This window comes from Rhinolophus sinicus, linkage group LG01, assembly GCF_036562045.2.
Source record: "Rhinolophus sinicus isolate RSC01 linkage group LG01, ASM3656204v1, whole genome shotgun sequence".
Classification (NCBI taxonomy): Eukaryota; Metazoa; Chordata; class Mammalia; order Chiroptera; family Rhinolophidae; genus Rhinolophus; species Rhinolophus sinicus.
In genome coordinates this window covers 191,864,014-191,889,078 of record NC_133751.1, presented here as the reverse complement: position 1 = coordinate 191,889,078, position 25,065 = coordinate 191,864,014, and positions in this window count along the sequence as shown.

Genomic DNA, 25,065 nt, shown 5'->3' with positions numbered 1-25,065 from the left:
AAGGAGTTAATATTGGAACAGGGTTTAGAAGAGTGTCTGCCATGCGGAATTTGTTATAAAAGTATAATGTGTAATTATTAATTTATCTCTCCATACACAAACAAACCCTTTAGAATCTCTATCCTTAGGTCAATGTGTGTGTGTGAGAACATTTGCTGAACAAAGGAATATAGGAAATTCCTCCTTCTCAAACTTTTCCTGCACTGTATTTATCTTGACCAAAAGATAAATTACATTTTTTTCTCTGGTTAATTTTTTAAAACCACAGTCCAACCCAAAACTTAAGTAGATAGACTCTGAATTTCTTTCTATTTTTGAAATTTAAATATAGTTGTTATACAACATTATATTAATTTCAGGTGTACAGACTTAGTGAGGTAATCACATTGTAAGGTACATAAATGTTAAATTTCTACTAGAATGAAGGCTCCCATGTGTGGGGCCATATTTGTTTCCTGTACTATTGTATCTCCCACTACTAGATGCAGGTCTGGCACATGTAAGGTCTCAGTATATGTTGTGATTTGTTTTGGAATGAATGAATGAATGGACGTAATAGCTCCTGTCTCAGTCTTAAGTCATCTGTGATAGATATGGTCCAAGCACAGGCCCAAGTTAAAAACTGGGTAAGTGGAAATATTTTCTTCTGGAAGATCTCAATCTTTTATCCTTAAATTCTTCCTTTGGCCCAACCTTTACCAACTCCCATCTCTACCTTCTATCTTCCTGCCATACATGCCCCCACCTTCCCCGCTGAACTTGTAAATATCTACAAATGAACAAATTCATAGCAAAGTAACAGACAAAAAAGACTCAAGGCTGTCTTCTGCTTCTAATTATGATGAAATAAGTCAACAAGACTTACCCTCTCTTATCAACTTAATTGTGTCCCGTAAGAAAACGTTGAAGTCCTAACCCCCAGTACCTATGAATGTGATCTTATTTAGAAACAGGATCCTTGCAGACGATCAAGCTGAGATAGAGTCAGTTGGGTAGACCCTAATGCGATATGACTGTGTCCATATCAAAAGGAGACATTTGGACGCAGAGGCACTTATACAGGGAAGAACATGTGAAGTTATGGGAGAATTCCATCTATGAGCCAAGGAATGCCTGAAGCTGCCAGCAGCTTGGACAGAGGCGTGAAATCTCCTTCAGAACCTCCAGAAGGAACCAACCCTGCTGAAGTTTTGGACTTCTAACCCCCCAAACTGTGAGACAGTAAGTTTCTGTTGTTTAAGCCACCCAGCTTGTGGTACTTTGTTATGGCAGCCCCTGCAAACTAACATACCCTCCTACTGAAAGCAACTATAAAACTGGACAGAAACTACAGACAACTGCTTTTAGGCATTTGGACAAAAGACAGTGCAGGTCTATCATCTTTGAGAGAAGGGAAACACACAAGATAAAAAAATTGAAAGAATTTATCACCAGCAGAACTGCAATATAAGAAATATTAAAGGAGGTTCTCCTGGCTTAAGAGAAATGGTATCAGATGGCCTCTGAATCCACAAGATGAAGGGAGTACCAGAAATATTAAATATGTGAGTAAATATAAAGACTTTCTTTTTTTCTTAACTTCTCTGAAAGATAGCAGGCTGTTTAAATAAAAAAACACACACATTAAATTATACTGTTTGTTACATAAGCAGATGTAAAATATACATTAAAAGCAGCAGAACAATAAAAGGGGGTAGGATACATGAAATTTTAGAGTGATAAAACTTTTATATTTTATGTGAAGGTGCAATATCAATTCTAGGTACTCTGTGATAAGTTAACATTTATATTGTAATTCTTGGAGGCACAACATAAAAATACAAACAAGTATAGCTAAAAAGCCAATAGAGGACAAAAATATACTAAAAAAATATTCAATTAACTTAAAAGAAGGAATTGAAGAACAGTAAAAAAAGATGGGAGAAATAATAAGCAAATAACAAGATGGTAGAATTAAACTCAAATATATCATAATTGTATTAAATTGTAAATAGCCTAAACACTCCAGTTAAAAGGCAAGATTGTCAGACTAGATACAAAAGCAAGAGATGCACTTTAAATATAAAGATACAGATAAGTTGAAAGTAAAATGATGGGGAAAAGATTTATCATGCAAAGAGTAAGCACAGCAAGATGGTGTGGGTGTATTAATCCTGAAGAAAGTACACTTTAACACAGGAGGATTGACGAAGATAAAGAGAGACATTTCAATAAGATGAAAGAGTCAATTCTCTATAAACATAACAATCTGAAAAGCACGTGCACCTAATAAAAAAGCTCTAAAATACAAGCAGCAAAGAGTGACAGAATTAAAGGGCAAGTCAGATGAATCAATAACTCAGGTTTGAGATTTTAATATTCTTCTGTCATTAACTGATAGATCAACTTGATAGTTAGCAAGGATATGGAAGATCTGGATCCTGCTAGCAACAAACATGACTTCACTGAAGTTTATAAAACATCTCATCCAACAATAGTAGAACACATATTATTTTCACAAGCACATGGAACCAAGATAGACCAAATAATGGACAATAAACTAAGTCTCAATACATGTCAAAGGATTTAAATCTTACAGTGTATGTTCTCTGGACACAGTGTCGTTATCTTAGAAATCATATGGTGCTAAAAATCTCCAAATATTATGAAAATTAAGTAACACATTGTTAAATAATTCATGAATAAAAATAAATAACAAGGGTAATTAAAATATTTTAACTGAATGATATTAAAAATACAATATACAAAATATACGAGATGTAGCTAAAGTAGCACTTTAGCAGGAAATTTATACCATTAAGTGTTCACATTAGAAAAGGAAGGTTTAGGGCAGCCGGTTGGCTCAGTGGTTGGAGCACAATGCTCGTAACACCAAGGTCGCCAGTTCAATCCCCACATGGGCCAGTGAGCTGCGCCCCCCACAACTAGATTGAAAACAATGACTTGACTTGAAGCTGAGCTGCGCCCCCCACAACTAGATTGAAAACAACAACGACTTGATGTGCAGGTGATGGGTCCTGGAAAAACACACTGTTCCCCAATATTCCCCAATTTAAAAAAAAGTTTTAAAAAAATGAAGGTTTAAAATCAACAATCTAACTGTCCGCCTTAAGAAGCTAGAAACAGTAAACTTGAATAAAATAGAAGAAAGGAAATTTCTTTGAATATATGAGTAAATTAACCTCTAGCAAAATTGATCAGGAAGAAAGAGAGGAGGGAGAGAGGGAGGGAGGGAGGGAGGGAGGGAGAGAGAGAGAGAGAGAGAGAGAGAGAGAGAGAGAATAAAGCACTAATATCAAGAATCAAAAAGAAGACATCACTAAAAATCACACAGACATTAAAAAGATAATAAGGAAAAAAGATAATAAGGGAATATTATTAAAAAAACAAAACATTAGGACAATAAGTTCAACTACTTAGAAAATATAAATAAATTCATTGAAAACACAACTTACCAACACTAACGCAAAATGAATTTTAAAAATCTGGACAGTCCTATATCTATTAAATTTAATTCACTATCAAAAACCTTCTAAAAGAGACAACTCCAGGCTCAGATCATCTTGATGATGAATTAATTCTGTCAAATACTCTGAAAAATTCTGTCAGACACAACCCCAGAGAAGATATAGAAATAGCGAATAAGCCCATGAAAACGTGGTTAATCTAATTAGTCTTCAGGGAACTGCAAATCAAATCCTAGAAAGAGATATTACTTCACACACAATAGGATGGTTAAAATGAAAAAGATGCTGTGGCAACACCAAATGCTGGACGGTATGTGGAGCCACTGGAACTTTCAGGCTGATGCACTACCCACTGGGAAAACTTCTGGCACTTTCTTACAAATTTAAACATAAACAAACTTATTCTATAACCACCAATTCCACTCCTAGATATTTACCCAAGAGAAATGAAAATATATGATTATGAAAATACTTATGCAAGAGTGTCTGTATGAGCATTTTAAAAATTAGGTATAAACTTTCAGTTATAAATTCTGAAGATCTAGTGTATAGCATGGTAACAACAATTAATACGGTATTATACACTTGAAATTAGCTGAGAGTAGATCTTATGTGTTCTCACCACACACACGAAAAGAGTTAACTATGTGAGGTGATGGATGTTAATTAATACGATCTTGGTAATCATTTCACAATGTATATGCATATTAAATCATGTACACTTTATATACAATTTTATTTGTCAATTATTCCTCAATGAAAGTGGAAATGAATAAAAATTAATAGTTCAAAACTGGAAACAAACCAAATATCCTTCAACAGCAAAACAATAGATTAGGTAAATGCAGTTTGTTTGTACAGCGGACTAGTACTCAGCAATAAGCAGGGAACAAACTACTGATAAATCACAAGACTGATGATCTCACCGACGGCATGTCGATGGAAAAAAGCAGGACACAGAGTGCAATTCCATTTCCATCAAGTTCAAGAACAAGCAGAAGGACACTTATGGTGATCTGCCTCTTTAGTACGGGGTATTGACTGGAAGAAAGCATAAGCAGTGGTGAAGTGGTAACTGGCTCTCTGAGGAGAAAAGATCCTGGTTTGTAGTGTTTGTTGATTTCCCACCATGGCCGTTGTGAAGCTACAAACACAATTTGAGGATGAGATACCCAGAATTGTCTGGCTCCAGCTGGCTCCAGCACACCACTGGCCCCCAGGGACTTTTCTGGGGTGGTGAAAATGTTCTGTACCTTGGCTGGGGTCACAGTTACATTGGCATACACATTTGCCAAAAGTCACTGAACTGTTCAATTAAGATCTGCAATTTCATTGCATGTAAATTTTGTCTCAGTAGAAAAGTGTACAAACTTTCAGCTATAAGATGAATACAGTCTGAGGATCTAATGGAAAACACGGTGACTATATTTCATAACACGGTATTTTGTATTTTATATTTTATATGTATAAAAGACTTTTATATATAAAAGACTCAAGGGGTTACCCCCAGGACGTGAGCATTTAAAAAACTGAAATGCCCTCAAATCAATGGAATGCCCTGCTCCCTGTACCTGGCAGGCATAAGAGAGATGGCCCAGGGAGATGTTAAGTGGGAATGTGTGGTCTACAGTGGCAGTGCCTCAGCAGAGGTGGTGGCCTCCACCTGGTGTCTGTCCTGTTTGTAAATCTCTGACACTGTCCCTATAGTTGACCTGATTATGTACATACACCAAACTATTCTGAAAATGAAATCCACCCCATCTCTCATGCTGGTTAGAGAGTCTGAGATGAAGCTTGCCCTCCTCTTTCCTACGAGTCCAATAATTGGGGCATTATCCTGGGATCCATCCCTCCTTCTGGTGCTGTTGTGACAGCATGTTCTTTGTTTCTGTCTATTTTTCTCTCTAGGTATTTTTGTCTTAGCCCCCGACTTCCAGGAACAACAAATTATGTTTTGCTGAATTCATTCATTTATTCTTAAAACTGTTCCTACATGTCAACTTTGATTTGGGACTTTTCTCTGAGGCCATGTGTAGCTGGTTAATACAAACCCTTTGAAGATGGTGTGAATAACTCCAAGCAACCAAGAGCTCAGCAACAAATAATGAAATACTCATCCTTCAGCAGAGGACGCTGGAACAGAACCGAAATCCTGCTTCCCTACTGCGAGGGGCGCCTCCCAAACAAACCTCCCCTGTAGACTCCAGCAGTCCTCAGATAGATAACAGGCTTCCCCTATTAAGGGATTTTTGTTTCTGAGCACTATTTGGTATTTCATTTTATTTTGGGTCAGAGGCTTCAAAGTTTTACTTCTGTTGCTGTTGTTGCGAGTAAAACCTCCATTATCTCTTCATATAGATCGTCATCGATAGGGGTCTATAAATACACATGGCTTTGTTTATAAAGACATACAGTATGTGCTCCGACGGCTGTGTGTGGGCATACCAGGCTTGTATTTGAAGAAAACTTCTCGGAGCCAAGTTTGACCCAGTGAGAGGCAGCTGGTGGGTTGGGGGTGGGGGGGGGGACGGAGAGTCACTGGTTATCAGTATAGAAGCATGGGTGAAGCATGAATATTCTGAGAGCCAAGTATTCACTAGGGACGGGAAGACAGAGGGTGCAGGAAAAGAAAGGGAGGGGGAAGGAGGGAGGGAGAGACAGAGAAACAGAGAGAGAGAGAGAGAGAGAGAGAGAGAGAGAGGCAGGCACACACCCATTCAGCCCCTCTTTTGTTTAGTTTGTTCCACTAGTAGGGACATGCTCAAAATCAAAAGTCTCAGTAGGGGGACCTCACAGCCTGGCTCTGCCAGACAATTGTCTCCTGGCGCCTACAAACGGAGCTGTGTGAATGAGAGAGAGCCACTTGCTCCTAAGCAAAGCCTGAGGACTGAGGGGGGTGGGGAAGAGAATAATTAAAATAAATTAGAGGGTGAGTGGGGGAGGGGAGATCATGCCTGGTCCTGCTGCTCAGCCTGAGGCTCCCAGGCTTGAAAGGGGCAGGGCCAGTCAGGGTGATTCCCAGAAGACAGTCTTCTCCAAGCCACGCCCCCCCTCCCCGCCACAGTGATGGGCACTGGTCCTCCCAGAGCAATTCCAGTGTCCCTGTGGCCTTTGGCCCTAGGATCCGATAGCTTTGCAAGTAAGTAGCAGCAGCGCCCAGTTTGCATATATTTTAAACACGTTGCACATATTTTTCTCAATCTTTCTATTTTATGAGGGTTTATTTCTTACTTTTTTAATGAAGTAATCAGTGGTTGTCAACCAACGGTGATTTTGCCTCTAAAGGGACATTTGGCAATGTCTGAAGATGTTTCTGCTCGTTGCAATCGGGGGTGAAGGAGCATATGTGTGCTACTGGCATTTAATATAGAGTAGACAGACGAAATACAGGACACCCAGGTATATTTAAATTTTAGGTAAGGAAAAAATAATTGTTTTAGTGTTAGAATGTTGTACAGACCATACTATTCTAAAAAAAATACTCAATGTGCATGTGAAATTCAGTTTTAACTGGGCTTTTATTTGCTGGGTGCTACTGAATATCTTACAATGCACAGAATATGCCCCCTAACCCCCAACCAATCCACAAGGAATTACCCAAAATATCAATCAATAGTGCTGAGGTTGGGAAACCCAACAGTACATAGTAATAGAAGTACAGTTCAGATGCTGGAGAGTAGATCATTTCTAATTATGAACGTATGTATTGAATAGGACACACATCAAATGGTCGTGAATATACATTTATTTCTATAAACTTTTCCCCCCTAACTCGAAACCTTCAGGAAGGGTATCCTGGGCTTATGCTCCCTCCTCTCTCTACAGAATGGGCTGGGCAGTATTTGCAGTAAGCTGAATGATGGTCCCTAAAGAGATCAGGGATATCTTTAAAGATATCTTAATCTCTGGAACCTGGGAAAGTTACCTTATTTGGAAAAGGGATCTTTGCAGATGTGATTAAGTGAAAGATTTTGAGATAAGGAGATTATTTTGGATTATCCAGTGGGTCCTAAATGCCATCACAAGTGTTCATATAGAGAGACAGACTTGACACATGCAAAGAGGGTGTGATGGAAGCGACTGAGGTGTGGAGATGTTGGTCTTGATATGGAATGACGTGGCCATAGCCAGTAGCCTCTAGACGCTGGAAGAGGCAGGTAGCTGATTCTCCCCCAGGCCCTGCTGGCACCTCTATTTCAGCTCAGTGAAATTTATTTCAGATTTCTGGCCTCCAGAACGATGAGAGAATACATTTCTGTTGTTTCAGACCACCAAGTTTGGAATATTTTGTTACAGCAGCCATAGGAAACTAACACAGTATTCTACTGAGGATCAAAACCAGAGATTACTCTTTTCAGGAAGGCATGTCCCGGGGATAGAACAAGCATGGCCTCCTGCATCCAGGACAGGGAAGCAGAAGCAACATGGGTTTTCTTGATGTTCATCTTTGTCTCATAACGCAGGATATTTCTAGTGATGGGTTTTGAGCTCGGTTATGGTCTGTTGCTGAAAAATAACTGACTCCTCAGATCCCCCTATGATTTTTAAAGGAAATGTGTGTATGTCTCGGCACTTTGAAGCCCCTGTATAGAACTTTAGAAGAAAGTTGCTTAAATGGAGGATTAGTTATGTCTGCTTCCCAGCAACTGTGACTCAACTCAGCTATGGCCAATGAGCTGGTTCCTGGGGGACAGAAAAGTTTGTGCCCTGTGGTCCCCATCTAGGGACCACCAGATTGGAGACAATGAACTTTTGGTTCAGAGGGGGAGACATTTTGTGTGTCATGTGTGTTTTCTTGAAGGTCAGTCATTTGGGGTCCTTTGTAAATATCTTATGAAGAGATTGAGTTCCTGGAGTTAGCTGCACATTTCTTTGAAAGTCTCCAGAAATTTGGCTGTGCTTCCAGGATGGGTGACCAACAGCAGGAAAAGTACACACTTCCAAATGAAAAATAGGAAAACATGTGGGAAGTGCCAACAGTGATAAGAAGTTCTCATCTCTTGAGTAACTAGAAAACATCCCGTGGTCCTTATAAGGGAATAGACAAGATGCTGTGGTCCTCTCCGGGTCTGCACCTCTGGTTGTAATCCCAATTCTTCTCTTGCCTGTCTTAGTGGAACCTGGACTTGAGTGTTTTTCAAAGTAACTCATGGACGTCCGATGTGCTTTGCCAAAGCAGGGCGTGTATAGACTTGAAGTGGCCTCAGCTCAGACAGCTGGGTCCTGCGGGGCCTGAATAGTCCTCGAAAAACATAAAGATGGCCAGCGTTTACTGAGCGGTCAGCCTTACCTCCAAGGAGCAGGATGCTCGGAGGAAAGGTCTGCTCCAGAAGGTCTGTAAAAATCACTCACTGCTGTTGACCAGGAACGCCAGGGTCTCTGGGTCAAACTCTAGAGTCTTAAGAGAGGTTTTTCATTCTTGCATAGACTCCGCATGCTACTCGCTTGGCAACTTGGGACAAACTCCTATTAACCTCCCGAAGTCTTTATTTCCTTAAATGTAAAATTGGAAGAAAAATGTCTACTTTACAGGATTGTGATTATGTGAGAAAACGTATGTAAAATGCTTAGCACAGGGCCTGGCACAGGGCAAGAGATCAATACATACGAGCTATTATTCGATGCTTCATTCAGGACTCTGAGGAGTGAAGGGGAGGAGGAGGGTGAGAATTACTGTGCTTTCCCCTGTACAAAGAGACTTTCTGTCTATATTATACTAGTATTCTTAATAATAGATACGACGCGGTTTTCCAAATTGGTCTGACAGTACAGAACACATTATCATGTTAAGCAGTTGTCCCTGTGCTTCGTTTATAGGACCCCACCTGTCACAAAGAATGCAAAACCTTCTCCACAAATAGCTGGGCTCCTGCCCTCCGTGTGGGTATGTGTGCGTGGGTGTGTCAAAAATATCTGGACCCTTCCATTTTATGTTAAAGTCAGCTAACACTTTAATCCAAACCCTTTTTATCTTATGTGCCCGCAGCTTGACACCACAGAGATAGACAAAAGTGCAATTGAAAATAGTTATTTCCTTTCATTTTCTTCTCAGCTTTCTATCCCTCACTAGTCAAGAAAAGGTAGTGCCAACTCCTTTGGTGGTGTTTCTGTGGCAGGGCCACTGGCAGAAGAGGGTTTTTCTCATATCTCCTTTCTTATCAGCAAAACTACAGTCAAATATTTCTCCTGGTTTGTGCTCTTTCCAGTATACTCCACCCACCTCTCCATGTCCAGAGAGCAAGTTAGAAAACAAGAATCTGATGCTGCCTCCCCCTCCTTTAGTGATTCCCACTGCTCTGGGGCAGAACTTCTCAACTTTGATACCGTTGACATTTGGGACCAGATAACCCTTTGTTGTGGGGGTGGCCCTACCTATCGCAGGGTGTTTAGCAGTATTCTGGGCCTTTACACATTAGATGCCAGCAGCACCTTTCGAATTCTGACAACCAAAAATGTCTGGAGAGACCTGGTCAAATGTCCCCTTGGGAGGCAAGATCACCCGTGGTTAAGAACCGCTGTTTTAGGGTACTGTCATCCTCTTACGTGGCTTACAAGGTCCTGCATGCTTCCACACCCACCTTTCTCTGTGGGTTCTCTCTCAGCACCACCCTTCTGCTCTGGGAGGCAGCCAAGTGGAAATTATTCAGGTCCTGGCCATGACTCCTTCACCTTTGATGCGTGCAATTCTGAGTTAGAGGCCCAGATATTTTTCCTGCCTGAGCACTTACTCTATAATAACTGCCTACCTATATATTTTTCTGAAACATGTTCCCTTTCCAACACCCTCCTGCTAACCTGTAAGCATGATGAGGGCAGGGCCCCCATCTCCTGTGCTCCCTTCTGTGTCCCAGTAGCTAGCACATTGTCTGTCCTAACATAGATGCTCAATAAATATTTATTTAATGTGCTCCTTGAAAAACTACTCTCTGGAAGAAAGGAATTTTTCCCTTGGAGCCCTTTAATTTGTAGAGACCATAAGTAGGTCTCACTGACCTGTTTGTCCATACATTAGTGGATCTTAATTATAGGATGGGTGTTCTGGATTTTAAGGTTGATTTCATCAATCCCCTTGACTTGATGCAAGTTTGTGCTTGAGCATTCTGGGCAGACAATTGTCATTAGCTCTTAACACATGATCATCAAAACATTTTTAAAGAGAAGAAAGGGGGCCTGGAGCCAGCAAGTCCCACGTCTGGCCTCTGAGCTCCTAAAAGGAGCAAAGCCAGCATAGCATGGAGTCGGATGAAAATCCAGCTCAGTGCAAACATAGTTAATAAGGGAGCCCTAGAGTATGAAAAGCTGCTGACAAAAATCAGGACTATTTAGTCTAGAGGAGAAGATTGAGAAGCAATCTGATAGTGGTGCTTTAAACTACCTGTAGCCTGGGGCTGTTACAAACAATTCAGATGGATGGTCTGTTTGAGGTGAGTGGACAGGCCTAAACTTGTGTCTACCGAGAGGGGATTGCTTGTTAAAAGAATTTAAGTAGGTATTTTCTAGGGTGTAATTTCAACTGAGCTTTTGGAGCAAGTCTTAGAGTAAAAAGTAAAACAAACTTTGCTTAGGGACTGTCCCAAAATTTCTCACTAATAGGCTATTTACCATGGATTTAAGGTTGGGGCTCACATGAGAATTACAGGCCATCTGGTTTTCCCTCTTAGCTCCAGACAAGGCAGGATGCAAACTAAGGCAGAGGTTTGCTGCTTCTTAAAACACACACACACACAAACATACACACACACACACCTAGCTTTGCACACAAATTCACACTAGTTTGTGCTATTCCCCATCATAGACACTGCTACATGCGCCTCTTCTTCCCAGGATTGTTTCAGAATCGTTTCTTTTGCTGTTACTTATATATCTGGTTGCCTTTATCTTCATTTAGATGAATTACAGAATGTTGGAAGAGAATGTAGACGTCCTGGTTCAGCTTCTTCATTGTGTAGAAGGTACAGCTGAGCCACAGAGAGAATAAAGAACTTTCCCAAGGCTCAGAGAGATTTAAAATATTTGGGTCTATTGCCAGTTCTTTGGTCCACTCTCAACAATGTTCTCTAATTAAATAGAATAAAGAGCCAACATAAAGAATCTGAGCGCCTTATAAATCTGAGCGCCCTATATCAGAGAACAAATGAAGGAGCATTTAGGATTCCTCAGGTGTGAGCAGACTTTCTCAGACAAGGTTTCGTGCAAAAATGAAGCCCTACAGAAAGCGATTTGAGTTTACTATTTTCTCAATTCTCCCTAAGATGGTACACATTTAGTGCCATTCTATGTGCACCGAAGAGAAGTTAATTATGTACAATGAATGTCTTAAGATATTTGGGGATTCATATTCTAGAGCAGGGACTGGAAAACTTTCTCTGTCTATATTTGCAGCTTTGTGAACCATATGGCATCTGTCACAAGGACTCAACTCTACTTTTGTAGCACGAAAGCAGCCATAGACACTACCTACAAGAATGAGTGTGGCTGTGCTTCAATCAAACTTTATATACTAAAGTAGCTGGTGGCTGGGTTTGGTCTGCGGGCCGTGGTTTGCCCACTTCTGCTTCAGTGGGACTCTGATTGAAAAGGGATGAGTTCAAGCTACAGAATATACTTATACCCATCGAAGAAAAGGATTATTCAAGGGCTCATAGAATGACTCAGACAGGAAAGGCCCCTGGGAAGCTCCAGGGATCCATTTACAGTTTCCCCAGGGTACCTCAACTAGGGAGAATAAGTAAGTCCTAAGAGAGAATCTCATTGGCCTAACTGGGCCAATCACTTAATGGACAGTCTCATTGTGAGGGCACAGTAAGGAGGAGAGGGGACTCCCCACACGGAAAACTGAGGAGCTCTAACAAGAAGGGAAAATGCATGTGAGGTCATCAGAAAGCAACATACTTCACTGCAGAATCTTCCTAACTATAAGGGGACATGCTCTCTCAATCCTGGCCTCAAAGCCTTATAGAGAATGCTCAAAAACAAACATAACAACCCTAGACTCAGCTATAGTTTTAACCCCTAACCCAGATCCTGAAATCTCCAGCACATGAATCATAAAATGGGGTCAGGGAAGAGTCTTGGTGAGCTTGTCCAAATTCCAAACAGCCACATGCTGACTTTTCAGTCTTCATGCTAAACCAGCACTAGACTAAAAGCTCTACAAAGGCAGAAAATAAGACTGTTTTGCTCACCTTTGTAATGCCCAGAACCTACTGTTTCATTCTTTTGGTCTTTGATTCACTCATTCATTCAGTGAACAAGTATTTGAGAGCCTTCTCTGTAACAGGCATTTAGCAAGATTCTGGGAATCCAATGGTGTACAAAGACAGACACAGTCCTTGCCCTGGTAGAACCTAATACATTTGGGGTGGGAGAAGAGATGGACTCTAAAGTTCTAAAAAGTCAAATAAATGTAAACTTATAAATGTGATAAATGCAGACTAACAGGAGGGGAATCCATCATACCTGCTTGTAATGAGGACGTAGATATGGTAAGAGGATCTCAGGGAAGTCTTCCCTAAGGAAATGATAATTCTGCTGCAGTCAGAAGGAAGAGACTGAGTTAAGAAGAAGAGGGAGGGAAGTAATGGGGAAAAGCATCCTCAGCGAAGCTGGCAGCATGTGCGAAAGACATGTGGTAGAGGGGAACATGAAAGAAAGCTCATGTGGCTAGAGCATAGAGACACGAAGCAAATGTCCAGATGAGACTGGAAAAAGGAGTGGGGCCAAAATGTGTAGGGCTTTGTAGGGCCAGGTTAAAATTTTGCCTTTTATGCTAAGAGTCTTGAAAAGCAGAGTAGGGAGATACAATTCAGATTTATATATCAAAGATAGAGCTCCAATTTCAAAGTAAAAAAAAAATGGCTTGGAGGGTAGGCAGGAGTAGATACTAAATGAAGAGATCAGTTAGTAAGCGATTGGTGAAAACTTCATTGGAAATCGTGGTAATAGAGATGAAGGTGAGTGGGTGGATTGGAAAGATCCTTCAAGCTAAGTAGAAGAGGTTGGATTGGTGGATAAATTGAAGGTCAAGGGTGAGAAATAGAGAGGTATAAATAACAACTCCTAGAATTATTGGTGCCCATTAAATATTTGTTGACTTATTCAATGAATCCCTGGCCCTCAGTTTAACACACAGGCACCCTTACGATGTCTTCCTTTTTTAAGGCGTGAATTCAAGGCTCACTGATCCCTTTAGCAATTTACTGTCAAGGCTCTACTGAAACAGCTCCTTTTCTGAGAAACTGTCATAACTACACCCTGCTCCCTCTTCCGTATCCATGGAACACCACCCATTCAACTCCATTCCTATTGATGTAATGAATGGCTAGCTGTAGAAGGCATGGAGAGATTATAAGCATTTGGAGGGCAGGTCTTGAATCTTATTCATCCATGTTTTACCTGCTCAGTATTTGGTTGATCAAAGGGGCCAGGAAAGCTTGTTAACGTTGTTGAATTGAGTTGGAGGTCTGGATCGTTCCTCTCAGAGCCTCTAGTATGGTTGGGTGAATAAGACAAAAAGGCATTAAAAAAATAAAAAATAAAATCAAACTAAGGAATTGGCATGAGCAAGGGCTGAGGGATGTGGTAGAAGATATAAGTGGACCAGGAGTGGTCCCAAAATTCCCAAGATGTGGTTCAAAATTACTGGACAACACGTTGTGAACACCACATTGCAAGTTACCTTTGCATATTGCCACTTTGAAAACACCTCATATAACACTGTTTTGAATGGCTGTATAACCCCCTTGGGTTGGTCCTGAAGATTTCTCAGGGTTTGTATTGTGGAGAGGAGGGGTACCTTGGGGTAACAGCTGCAGCAAAGACAGAGAGAATGGAATAAACTCGTACAAGGGCAGGTCTTGAGAATTCTGGCCTCAGGAGAGCTGAAAGGGGGCAGTGTGGTATCATGGAAAGGACATCAAGAGACAGTCAGATCTCATCTTTAATCTTGAATCTATCTCTTTACTTAGTGGGTGCCCTAAGGCAAGTTGCTAAACTTCTCTCCATCCCAGTTTCCTCATTTGTGAAATGGGGTAATAATAATAATAATAATAATAATAATAACAACAACAACAAAAATATCACTACTTTATAGTGTGTGTGTGTGTGAGTCAAATCAGGAAAAGCACTTGAGAGTGTGTGTTTTGGACACTGAAGCACTGGTATGTATTTCGTTTTCCTGGGGCCCTTCTCAGAGAATCCGAATCCTTGTGGGTGGGGTCACAGAATTCATGTTTTTTGAAAGACCCCAGGGTTATTCTGATATTTTGCCAGTTTTGAAAACTATGTCTCCAAGTATCTAGAAAAAAAAAAGTAATTTATGAGGTTGCTGGCAAGAAATTGGAGAAAAGTGGCAGAGGCTCGGTCCTACAGTATTTGGAGATGAAAGGGATGTGCTAAAGATTCCCAATGACTCCTTATCCTTTCCCTATTTTTAGATGCTCACTGGAACCTCCAGGGTAAAGGCTTTATCATTCAAAGCTTATTAATTGGAATCCTGGCTTACAGCTCCCGACCCCACTTATCCCTCTACTGCAGATCTGGTTCCCCCAGGACACAGACTGAAGTGGTGAGGAGGCAGATTATTGTGGAGTGCACTCTGGGTCAACATCTGAGAAGGATACAGGATGGGGCAGAAGGAGAAATGAGGGATGCAGGATGCTATAGTGGTGACCAAGGCCTCAGGTGACCCCACATAGAGCTCAGGACCCGGGGAGCCCCTGCAGATGTCCCCACAAGGGGTATCAGTCACTGGGGAAGGGCGTGGCCTCCGGTGAAGAAATTCCCAGAGGTCATCTGGGTCCTTTCAGGGGCCAGCACTCAGCAGCTGGCAGATTTCTGCTTCAGTCCTGAAAGGATCTGGACCACACAGCCTCATTGCCGCCTAAAGCTCTGCTTTGAGCCCATCTTTCTGTCATGCAGAAACCTGTGGTTCCCCCATTGTTCACCGAAGAGGCTGGCATTCAGAATTCAGCACAATCTATACCTGTGCTATGTGTCTACACTTACTTTCTACTACTTTCCTTTTTATTCCTGCCAAACTTGCTGCTGCCCCTTTCCTAGGAATAACCTACCTTCCCCTGCATCGTGGATCATTTAGCCTGTACCCCATTTCTCATTCATTTCTCACCATTCTTCAAGGCACATTTAATGAACAATTTAAAAATTTTTGGACTATCTACAATTTCCCTTTTTCTTGTGGTAATAATATATGCTCCCTCGGCAACTCCTCTCTCTCTCTCTCTCTCTCTCTCTCTCTCTCTCTCACTCTCTCTCTCTATTTATCTCTGTCTCTCTCTCTGTCTCTCTCTCTGTGTCTCTCTGTGTCTCTCTGTGTCTCTCTCTGTCTCTCTCTCTCTCTCTCTCTGTCTCTCTCTCTCTCTCTCTCTGTCTCCCTCGCTCCCTCCTGTTCTGTACATGGAGCACCTTGGCCAGAGATGGTAGCATATGACAAGATCATAACCAACTGTGAAAAGAGCAACAACAAAAAATGTATTTACTTAGAATATAAATTCTAAGTTACCCTTCAAATACTCACTATGTCAAAATCCTGTGAAAACAATCAAAGACTGTGGATATCAGGTCTTTCAGGTTGATTTCCAATAAGCCTAAGCCCCCCCACTCCCTCATTTTTAATAGGTCTCTAGCCCAAGAAGGCTAAGTCAAATATTTTTATAGTTTCAACTATTCTTCAAAAAAGGAAAACAACCAGAGTGTGACTACAACACTGGACTTAGAGCAGGGAACTGAAATCAGGTTTGTATATTCTCCCAATATAAAAACGTATGCCTTTGAGCAAGTCAACTTCCCCCTCTGGACTTGTATCTCTCAATTTCTAAGAGGAAGGGTTGCTGACCACTAATGTCCCTTTCAGTCCTAAAAGTCTATGATGATAAGAAAAAGAAGTAGGGAATGGAAACCTACCCATTTCGGCCTCTTCTCATTCTCCTGCGCTCTTGTCTTACAGGATATAATTTTATTGAACACCTAACTGTGTCTCAAATGAGGCACGTTCTCTGGCTCCCAGGCCTTGAGTCACTTATTCCTGGGACTGACTGGTCCCTGTGAGCCCTGTGAATGCCACGTTACACTATGTCACTTTCCCTAGAAAACTTCTCTTGACACTTGGATGAGGTTGGGAGTGCATGCTAGGTACTCCTGTAGCATTCTCTCCTATCAAAGAGTACCTCTCACTTTTTATATTCACTTACTTAACTGTCTTCATCCTCCACCCTTGCTCCCAAACCTATAATTTATAAAAGTTCAGGAACACATGATAGAAACTTAAAAATTGACACTTGGATGAATTAATTAATTGATGAACAAATGTCACATATGCCAATAAAGAAACAGGGGGACACTGGCTATTATTTGCTTCTGGTCCTAATGTTTCATTCAGATGTTTGTTCATCTTTTTCCCACCAAGGGACAGATGTTCACATCCAACCCACGAGTTGTCAGTGAGAAAGGTCATTAACTCCACCAGGGAGAAATGATTCTGACTGCAGTTTTAACCTCCTTTGATTTTCTAAGAACTGCTTTGAGTACATTCTGTTTTCTAAGACCAGCCTCTCGCCTGCTTCCAAAAGCCTGTTCCAGCCTGTCCAGCTCATCCCTGGCCCTGGTTGCAAGGGGATAGTGAGCCCTGCAGTTTCTGAGCCAGTTCTAGCAGAAAAGCAGAGATTGGAGGAAGCAGGATTTGATATTCTTGGCCTCAGGATGCTCTCTGATTATTATTTTTTAATATCCTGAGAACAGATTAGGATAAAGTAGATTAGGGAAAAGTCATGAGATTTAAGCCATAACTGAGCTTCTCTCCGCTGCAGGCATTCCCTTGAGGAAGGAATCTGGACATATCCTTCATTACAACAGGGCTTGGTCCTGCAGAGTGTGGAGGAACCAAACCAAGTGCAACCCATGAATCGGCTTTCCTTCGTCTCCCTCCATTCCACTTACTAACAGAAACTGACTTAGGTGACACGTGTAAGAAAGATCCAATCACTGAAGGTAGCATTACCTTGTCATGAACAATAAATGACACCTTCTCAACAAATACATTAGCTCTCTTCACATATGTACTGTGAATCTGTTTCAGAATCATAAAGGGTCCTGCCTTTCCCCCCAATGGGAATTCCGTTGACTGGTGAGACCCCAAATCCAAGCTCTGAGTGTTGGTAGTTAAAGTTGAAGTCCCTAATGTGCCAATTCCGTTGCCCCAGGATATTCAGAAAGTCCTTCTCTTGGCCTCACAGCCTTTGGTGAGTGACACACATGATGGCAGAGATGAAAAAGCCTGACACAGGCATGGTCACAAAGTGGGATCTCAGTTAAAGCTCATCCATTCAGGCACTTATATAGGTGACCCGGGACAATCCCAGTTTATATCTTGTCTAGAATATATAACCAGGGTTCACTTTCTTCTAAAAAGTGTCCCATTTTGGTGATAGATTTCATGGTCATCCTAGTTATGACTCAGAATTGAATGTGACTCATTTGTTAACTGTTCACTGGAGGATTCCTCTGAAGCAATGCCATCTATTATAGACACACCTCCCCAACAGCACTCACTTGTCCCTCATCTTCTGTCCTCCTTCTCGCCTCTCTTTCTTAAGCCAAAGGCAATGTCACATACTTTCCACTCATTTATACTGGGAGGAACATTTTTGAGACCAGAAAGAAGTGATATAGAAGTCACTCCACCCTCGATCTATTGGCCGGGTCCAACGAACTTTCCTTTTTTCCCACATTTCTTTCTAAGGAAGTCACTTAGATCCCTTAAGACAAAGGCCAGAACATTTCAGAGTTCTCTGGGGATAACAGATGAATGTGTAGCCCAAGAAAGAAAGGCATGACAAATGGTAGGTTCTTGGAGACTCCAACATAGCATTTCACACAACATGCTTCAGGCATGAACGATAATCAGCAAGTGCTGAAGGGAGAAACCACCAACTTAGGGAAATATAGCGGCCTCTATGCAAGCCCAGAATGATAATCAAAACATGGAAACATGCCCTGGCCACATATCTGCCCAATTACTCCAGCTTTCTCAAGAGGAGTTTTGGTAGCAGACCATGTTTTTATTAGAAAGAACCCAAGGAACTGTTATGTTGTACAGGAGGGCCAAATGATATATTTTGATGAAGAAGATGGAGGTCATAATCAGTACAGCATCATTCTAGAATGTATAGCTAGATGAATGAAGTGGTGACATTTTAACTTTTAATATTAGTCTCCATATAGTTCTTTATGATGCCCCATGCATACATGCGAACGTGATTTCATCAGAGTTTGACACACTCTTTTCTCATCATTTTTTATTTGAGCTCCGTTCCATGAGCTTCCTAATCTGATTTGTTGACTGCAGTCTATAGTCTCTGTTTCAGCGAGCCACCCTGCATCACAGTGAGTCAGCACGTGGCACTGGCTCACCTCTGGAGCAGAGCATCGCAGGTGGGATTCAGTGTCCTGGCTATCCTGAGTCCCTCTTCTGACACTTCCACAAGCTGGGGCCAATCCACCTGTCTCCACGCGCTTCTCCAAATGAATGAAAATCCCTAGAGCCAACTGCTACCAGAAATGTAAAATGTTAATAACAATTATGATTAAAAATCCCAAAGGAATGCCTGCAAAGAGCCTGTTCATGATGTGCTGCGTTTTCTAAGCAAATGTGGAGGGAAAAAGGGGAGGGGAAGTAGAACAGAAACCAAGCATAACACCCGATTTGGTGCTGCCAGCCTATCCAGGTCTTGCAAAACAGGAGGCTGTATCCAGGCTAGTTTCTGGGAAATGACGTGGACCTGTGTACAAGCATTTGCTTGTAGGTCCAGTAGAAAGCATCTGCCTGTCAGTTCAGCCGTGAGCAATGTGCTGCCATTGGATCAATTGGACTTAATGTGCAGCTGTGCTCTCACCAAGTGGGGAACTAATTGCTGCACAAATTGTAAATCGGTGACTTCACATGGAAACTCTGACCTAAGGTGAACAAACGAGGACTGCTGGAGATGAGGTGCACTAGCTGGTAAAACAGACAAAGGAGAACCTAGGCCCCTTTCCAAAGGTCTGCAGGTGGAAGCTCTGTAGTTTGCAAGACACTCCAGAACTGAACGCATAGCCAGGAAATGGTTAGAGGAGAAGAAGAAAGAAAGCACCCACCCAAACTGGCTCAAGACAAGGGTCTGATGCGTTTGGTCTCATAGGAAGTGTCACAAACCGTCTCTCACACGCTTTCTTCTGTAATATACATTCTTCTTATTCAAAGACTCCATTTCAAATGGGTCAACTGACCTGTAAAGGTTATCCTTTCCTCTAAACAGGAGTGGACTTATCCTCTCTTTGTCGGGTGACTATTTTTAATACTCATACCTACCAATAGGAAAGATGGTTATGACAGTTTAGCTAATCTGCCTTAAGATCTTCTAATCCCCACTAGTGGGAGTTGCTTTCTGATATGTAATCTGCTGTTAATTTTCTTTATCATATCTCACTCAACTAATTTGAATAAAATAAAAGGAGAACATATTCTGCGATGGCTCCTTATAATTCAGAGAAATACAGTTTCAAAGCTATGATCCCTCACTATCAGACCAGTCTTTGTCACTAAACATGTTGCTGCTTTAGGGCAAGTCAGGGAACATCTCTGAAACTCAATTTCCCCCTTTACAAGGATTTGAGAACCCTGTATAAATACTACAGAAATGATTATAAAAGTATAAAATGTGTTTGCAAATGCTAACTAGGGTTGTGGCTTAAGAATAGCAAAGACTGACTCATTACTGATTTAATCATTAAAAGATCCACCTTTTAGAAATTTTAAAAATAGTAAAGGAATCTTCTGCAAGACTTTCTTCACCAGAAATAAAATAAAATAAAACATGCTTCCAGATTTCCTTCAACTCACATTCCATTTTGCATAGTCTTTGAAAATTATAAAAAGAAATTAAATTTCAGTTGTGGGATACACATTTTGACTCTATCTGGAAGGGTAAACACCTGTTTCCATTAAGTGATCCCAATTTCAAAATCCTCACCTGAGCCGTAAGCCATCATTCTCCATTTGGTAGACAGAGGAATAAATTCTGACACAGGATGGAAACTTAAAAGGTTGGCAACTCATAAGCATTCTTAATTTTCAAAAAACTATACCAAGAATTTCATTGGCAAACAACAATTCTGTGTCTGTGTATATGTGCAAGTGTGTTTTCCCATTTTAGGGTAAAAGTAAATACCAGTGATGTGAAAGCAGTAAGTAACTTTTACTTTCCCGACATAGTTGCAGAAAACCATGGCTGACTTCAGAGAAAGGGACACCAAGAAAAAGAAAAACAAAAAAAAAGGAGACTCTATTTATTTGGGTTTAGTGATGGACTTTAGTGACTACACTTTGTAGGTTGCCTTTCCACCATTTCACCCCTTTCCTCCTTTCCAATAGGACCCCGCTGTGGCTCAGGAGTCATATCCTCCTCCGCAAAGTTGCATTTCCCATCCCAAGCGTGGTGATCCTATGGCCTCGCCAGTGACTGATGTGCATGGGCCTGTTCCCCACATTTGGTTAGAGTCCAGGGGTGTCCAAACTGCGGCCCACGGGCCAACTGTGGCCCGTGATCCATTTTTTATTGGCCCGCAGCAAATTCCAAAAATATATTTAGTTTACTTACATAAACCAGGTGAGGCAATACGTACTTCACCTCGAGTGAGTGGCCCGGCTGTTTGTGTATTTTACCGCATATGGCCCATGGTAAAAAATGTTGCAAAAAGTTTGGACACCCCTGGGTTAGACACTAATATAGGAAAGGAAGTCTTCTGGGAGGTTTGTGGAAAAGACCCCTTCATGTATCTCATGATGCAATTGCTTGTTCTGCTGGAAGGTGTCATGGCTGGAATGAGATAGACTTCTGGGACCGTGAGAGGGGCTAACCTAAGGATGGCAGGTCAGAAGAATAGAGACCCCTAAAATAAAAGTAAAGGCGTCCTCATGATATTATTGAGTGGCTGAAGAGCCAACCTTGGAACTGCCCGCCTTCTGGATTTCTTTTTGTATAAGCTATAAATATCCCTATAAGGTAGGTCAGTTTGAGTTGGAAGTTGCTATAGCTGGCAGCCAATGTTATCCTAACTGATTCATTCTCCATCTCTGCTTAAAAGTTGGTGCTGACACTGTGATGGCATTGAAATGACGCTGAATGAATGTGAGGTAAGTGGGCTGAGTTGGTGCCATGTAAACATCAATAAATCAGAGTTGAATGACTCGTCAAATGGATTAAATGCATTTTCTGTCCTGGCATCGTGCTAGGTTCTGGAGTTAAAGACCCAATTTCTCTTCTTCTCGAGTCCAGGATCTAATGCGCTGATAATTTCAAGTGTACGGTCCTGTATTCTCACAAGCCATGAAGTATGCACGTGCTGTTCCGAGTCATAATTTCTCCCACCAAAGAACCTCTGCTTCTTTGTGTCTCACATTGCTTATTAGCAATGATATATGTGCTGCATATGTATTTTTCCCAACCCATTTAATTTAAAAAGGAATGTTTCAGAGCACTGCATCTTAGTGCCATCAGGACTTGCTAAATGGATCATTGTTTTCCATAAAGCACCTGTTAAGTAGTAGGCATAATGACAATGGCCTGAGGGGATCGAAAATATAAAAAAATCATTTTTTTGTTTGTTTTCAAAAGTCCTACAATTTCAGAGAAAAGACAGGAAAGCAGATAGTTGCTGTTTAAATCAACTCGTACCCTATCAACGTCATGAATGAGGAACCCATCCTTGGGTAGGAGAAGACGGAGATGAATCACGTCAGACTGCTATGATCAGGCAAGTCTCCGTGAAAGCCATGGAATTGGAGCTGTACCTCGAAAAACATGTAGACTTACAATAAATAGGAGGCAGCCAGGCAGGAGCACTACAGATGGAACGGGCAGCATTGATCCAGCATGGCAGAAGCAATCTGCAAGGCATGCTCACCAAGAGGGCTGATCAGATGTTGAAATGACCCAGAACTGGAGGGCATGGCTGAGCTATTTGGATGACAGAAACCCGACTCCCAAACATCTTGACAGGCTGGAACCATAGACTGAATCTAACATGATGGAAATGAACTGGGCTAATTGTACCATTTTGCATTTGATTATTAAAGGGAAAATGTTTACAGCCATAACTGCTTATGGGAAAAAGACTTTATTTTTCTGTTGAATGTAAGCTCTGTATGAATCAACAACATCATTGCCCAAAAAGCCATGGCACCCCTAGGTCATGTTTCTCTCCAAAACTATAGGATGCCTTTACCTTTTTGTTCAAAAGTGATCATAACAGGATGTATTAGTTTTCCATCGCCTCCATAATATATTGCAAAAAATTTAGTGGTTTGAAAAAAACACAAAATTATTTTCTTACAGTCCTGGAGGTCAGAAGTCCAGTGCAGGTCTCACCAGACTAAAGTCCTGGTGTTGGCATCCTGTATTGTTTTCTAGGGCTTTATGGGAGAATCGTTCTCAATTTGTTCAGGTTGTTGGTGAAATTCTGTTCCTTGGGTTTGAAGGATCAAGGTGCCTGTTTTCTTGCTGGCTGTAAACTGGTGGCTATTCCCAGCTGTCAGAGGCTGTCACATTCCTTGGCTCTGGGCTCCGTCTTCCACCTTCAAAGCCAGCAACGGCAGGTTGAGTCCTTCTCATGCCACATCTCTCTGACACTTCTTCTATCATTGCATCTCTCTCTTCACCACCAGGAAAGATTCTATGCTTTTAAGGACTCGTGTTATTAAATTGCATTGACCTGGATAATCCAAGATAATTGCCTAATCGCAAGGTCTATAGTTTTAGTCATATCTACCATGTCCCTTTGCCACATAAGGCAACATATTCACAGTATTGGGGATTAAGACGTAAGCATCTTTGGGAAGCCAGTATACTGTCCTCTCATCTAAACTGTTATGCTCAGTGTTGGGTGCCACCCGTGGCTATACATTGATAAACTGGGGCAGATCTATGGGAGTGACCACAGTGGTTATAAAAATGGCTTATTCTATGTCATACAGAATGTAGAGCAGAATCAATGGGGGAAAATTTTAGCTCAATATAGTCAATGTGATTGCTAGTCTCCAAAAATGGCCTTGATGATATGAGCCATGCCTCTTGGTTTTGATGCTCTTATGTAGCAACCCTCACCTCAACTTGAACTTAGCCTATGACTCACATTAAAAGTAGAGTACAGCAGAAGTGACCATGCAGGACTTCTTAGTCCAGCCATGAAGAAGCCCTGGCATCGTCTATTTTCATACTTTGGTGAACCCTGAGCCATCATGTCCAACTGCTTGCTGGGGAGACCATGTGGAAAAGCCAGATGAAGAGGAGAGGAACTGAGGATACATGGAGAGGGAGAGAAGCCTTATTGTCCCAGCTGAGCCTCCATTTAACTGCAACCCCATAAGAGACCCCAAGCAACACAAGCAGTACTGTTTAGCTGAACTCAACTAAATTACTAACCCACAGAATCATGAGCTAAACAAATGGTTGTTGTTTTAGGCCACTACGTTTTGGGGTGATTTGTTATGTACCAAAAGCTAACTGATACACCTGCTGAACTAATTGTATGTGCACGTTTGCACAGATGTCCAAGCATATCTTGAATTTTTCACCTTACAAACTAGAGTTTGCTTTTTTACAAAAGAAAAACTTTTAATTGCAAAATAACACCACTGGCTTTCACAAATCATTTCAGCTTCCTGCCAGCATTGTGCTTGATTTAATGTATTGTTTACAGACATATGCCTATGTGTATTAGCTTTTCCTGACCTGGTGATTTCCTTGATTACCCAGATGTATGGAACACTCTTAGTCATTTTGCTGTTACAATTTATCTATCTTTAAAAAACTGAAAAAAATTTAAGTATATCTCAACTGGAACATAAGTCAGTAATTAAAAACAGATGGTTTAACCAGTATGTGCGAAACAAGCGAAAAGACACAAGATAATGAGAGAGAAGCAGGGAAACCAGAAAGCCTCCAAAATTTTGATGGACACAGTAGTATCACAGAGACTCTATGATGAACTTGACAGCAGAGATGATAGCCTTTCCCCAATGAGAAAACAAGTGGAAGCAATGGGGAGCTGTTGTTCAATGGGTCTAACGTTTCAGTTATGCAAGATCAGTAAGAGCTAGACTTCTGCCGTACAACACGTTGCCTATAGTAAACAATATTGTATTGTACTCTGAAACATTTAAGAGAGGAGATTTCAAGTTAAGTGTTCTTACTACAGAAAAGGAAGGGGCAGGAAGAAATTTTTGGAGGTGATAGATATGTTTATTATGTTGATCGTGGTGATAGTTTCATGAGTGTATGCAGCACGTTAAAACCTATCAAATTGCATACAATACATAGGTGGAGTGTTTTTATATATCAGTTACACTCTAGTAAGCTGTTAAAAAATGCGATTTTGAATTACAGTCTCCAAAGTTTTAGATATCTGAGAAAAGAGAAGACGTAGGGGCTGAACAATATCCATAATTACTATTTTTGACATATTTATTATTGCTGGGCCCCAAGCAGGGTACTTTAGGCTTTAGCACCTTTGAAAGCTGACAACAATTCTGCAAGTCAGGTGCTAT